This window comes from Antrostomus carolinensis, unplaced genomic scaffold (genome assembly GCF_000700745.2).
Source record: "Antrostomus carolinensis isolate BGI_N321 unplaced genomic scaffold, ASM70074v2 scaffold5321, whole genome shotgun sequence".
NCBI lineage: Eukaryota > Metazoa > Chordata > Aves > Caprimulgiformes > Caprimulgidae > Antrostomus > Antrostomus carolinensis.
In genome coordinates this window covers 168,501-172,090 of record NW_010291874.1, presented here as the reverse complement: position 1 = coordinate 172,090, position 3,590 = coordinate 168,501, and positions in this window count along the sequence as shown.

Below are 3,590 nucleotides of genomic sequence, written 5' to 3'. Positions count from 1 at the left end.
AGGGGCTCTCTCTGATAAGGACCCCGCGATCGCGTGTGAGCGGTACCCGGCTTCCGCGGGCGGCAGCGCGGGGACCCCAACTCTCCTCAGCTCCCCGCTGCTCAAAACAAAGCGGCGTCTTGCGAGCGGGCCCCGCACAGCAGCGGAAACACCGGCCGTGAGCGCACCTGTGCACAGGAAACGCGGCCGCCACGCGTGCTGGGAATTGCGTGGAGCCAGCAGGTAGCGCGTGTGCCAGAGTCTCCTTCTCTGAAGTTAATTTTCCTCCTTGAGCACGTATAATTGCAGGATAAGTAGTCCATTGTACGTGATTATTATCAAAAATAGCATCACGTGTGTGACCGGTTCTGCGCTCAAAGCCCTGGCACAATTGTGTTTCATCACTGGAGGTGCTTTAACATTGGCAAGTCTTTTATAGCACTTGTGGGAAAACTTTGTGTTTGTGTTTGAACTCAAATTGCAAATTACAGAGTCTGCAGTACGTGAAAAAATCAGACTTTGTCTCATACAACTTTCTCTTTTTTTAATATGCAGAGGTTCCATGCGCTTGTCTATAATGGGTGGAAATCAGGAAACCTGTAGTTGCTCTTCAGTCTTGTCAACATAAGTACGTGGGCATCTCATGGCTCCTTCAAGTTTGTTTTTTTTTTAATTTTCCAATGATATTTCTCTTTTTCATTTTCACATTTAAGTCAGTTAGAAGAATGTATGGCTGGCAAATAGTACTCTTTGTGCTAAGCTACACTTGGTGGTAGTTTGGTAATGCTGTGAATAGGAAAATTCTGCCCTTTTTTTTTCTCCACTGAATTTCTCTAACCTTTTCTTTCTGCCTGTTTAAACTCATCTTACTAACACAGGGAAATCATTGCTCTTCTGGAAGACCTTCCATTCCATTTCACCAGGACTTCCTACCTGTCTCTGTGTCTTGGAAGTTATTAATATCTCGGGCAGTTGTGTTTTTGCTCAGAACAGAAATCATTACGAGGTCAATGTCTGTCTTTTCCCTTTCTTTGAAATAGTTTTCAACTTTTTGCTTTCCTTTTGCCTTTCCAGATTTGGGTGTGTGATGTTAGCTGGTTGTGATGTTCTCGTACCTGAGCTAGCAGCCCCTGGAGGTAGTTGTGGCTGCAGAACATGTTGTTGCCTTGACACTGCATGGTTCAGTACTGTGTCACAACACGGTAATATATTTATAGATCCAAATTAAAATCCCACGGTGTGAGGACGTGCACGCTTCGGTCAGGGGGTGTTGGCACTCGAGTGAACATGGGCAGCCATTCTTTACAGAGTTGGGTCAGCACATGCATGGTGGCACTTGGTCCCCCATGTCACCCACCCAACAACAGGGGTTGCTTTGGAAGTTTGTGTGCAGAATTCTTTTCACTCGTGTGGCAGATTGCATTCTCCTCTCTGGCCCCTCAGAGTGAAAGGTGCCCTGGATACTTGCAAACACACAGGTTCTGTTCTCTTTGGTCTGCTTTTCTGTGTGCAAGAAACACTCTTTATTTGTATTAATTTTCAAATGCTTCTGTTGATTTCTGGTTGCAGCAACTTTTGTCATCGTACTTTACAAATCTCACCTCTCCCTGTTACCATCTGCCCAGTCAGGTCTGGCTGGTTTTCGTTGTTTCTTCTGTTTCCTCAGTGTTGTTCTGGCAGCGCTGTGCAAAAAGCTTATAAGTCCTTTCCTGTCGTTTTCTGACTTAACAGGTTCAGCTCTCATCTCTTCTGCACTCCTGCGTATTACGCATTCCCTTTTGCCTTTTGTGAGAGTGTCTGACCTGCAACCTGTCAAAAGGATCCTGTTGTGGATCCATGAGTTTTACAAAGCTTTGTTTTGTTTTGCCATGGTCTCTGAACAAATATCAGATGGTAGCAAATTTATTTCACTGTTGCCCTACAAAAGAGATTTAATTGGTGACTTGCAGCTTAAGAGACTTTCTAGTCCCGCATACAAGAAAGCTGTTGCTGTCATGTTTATGATGACTATAAAGCCATTCAAAGCCATAAACTCTTTAACTTTTCCTTACTGGATGGAAATAATAATTGAAATTAGTGATATTTTTGGCCTTCTTGAATCCAAAAATGCTTAAGCCAATGCGATTTGATAATGCTGTGGGAAGAAATAGTCCTGCCCTTCCCAGTGGCCTCCTTTGTGATCTGCCCTTTGTGCCAGCACATGCATTTGTGCAGCTGCATAAGACTGAGGAAATAAACTAGTTGGAGAAAAACGAGCATTTTTCATGTGGACCTCTTTTCCAAGTTGAGGACAGGGTAAATGGTGCTAGTGTGCAAGAAGAGGGGGTTTTAATTTATTTACTTCAAGATTACCATCTGTAATCCACTGCTAAAATCCCCTTTATATTAGAATGTAGATTATGTGAGGTTCCCAAATAGTGTGACAAATTTGTTTGGGGAAACATTAGAATAAATCTATTCACATAGCTTCTTGCGTGTAAAGACACAAAAAAAGTCTCAAAACCAGACTGCTTTTTCATTTTTCCTGTCTACTCATGTGTATAGGTGAAATGTAATAAAAACAAACATGCCTTGAAGCTCCTCAAATTCCTTCTGTCAAAGCAAACTGGCTAAAAAAATTCTGGAGTAAAAAGCATTGTATAGCAATTGGCAGCATAAAAAAATTAGGTTGTTTAGTCGAAGCGCTGCTTTTACTCTGAGCATTTAACTGTGAAAATTCAACATGCAGAACTCCAGTTTTTCAGCTGTGAGAGGTAGTCTCCAGTAGTGCAGTAATGCCTCTTTCTGTTAAGAATAATGTTTTGTGTTATTTGTTACTGAGTTTGCCCAAGTCTTGCAAGTGGTAGCCAGTTCTCTTCTAGTCTTGGCATGTGAACCGTAACTAGAATGTAATTTGGTCTGGTTGTTAGAAAATGTCACTACAACTCTGTACGGCCATTTCATATTTCTTCTTTCCCCTAGGTTACTCTGAGGCCTGACAAGTTGACTGGAAACGACACCAGGGTGGAGGTTTCAACACTCTGTGGTAAGTGTGCTATTTTAAACCATAGAGGGGAGAAGCTGGGAAAGGAGCTGATATGGGATCATGAGTCCAGGAGTGAATCACTCGGTGATGCATTGTCTGCAGCTTTGTGTGGGAAGATTAAAGTGCTGAGAATTTTAAGAGGAGAAGGCGGTAGCTGGTAGCACGTTCTTGCTCACGGCGAAGGAAAGGAATATACATGCAGAGTATGAGGACAGGTGCTCGATGCTTCACATTTTCATACACCTATAAAACACTCTAATCCATTCATCATCACTCTGTGTTGCTAATTATAGCATTGTTATTTGCATTACTGCTCAAGTGGAAAATGGGAGAAATACCATGTTTTTCATTAATAACGTGCAAGTTTAGTGATGAAGTCAAAACTAAAAGTTGTCTATCCTTGACACCATACTCTACTAGCTTTATTAGTTTGTAAGAATGTAATGGTAGAAATAGTTTTGTGTTTGCAAAAAGGAAAAAAATTAGTCTTATTGCACATTGTGTCTTACTACGATAGAACTAATCCAAAGTATTTCTAATGAGGTTATTTATTCTTTTTTTTCCTCCTGAAGTGGCTTTCTAGAAG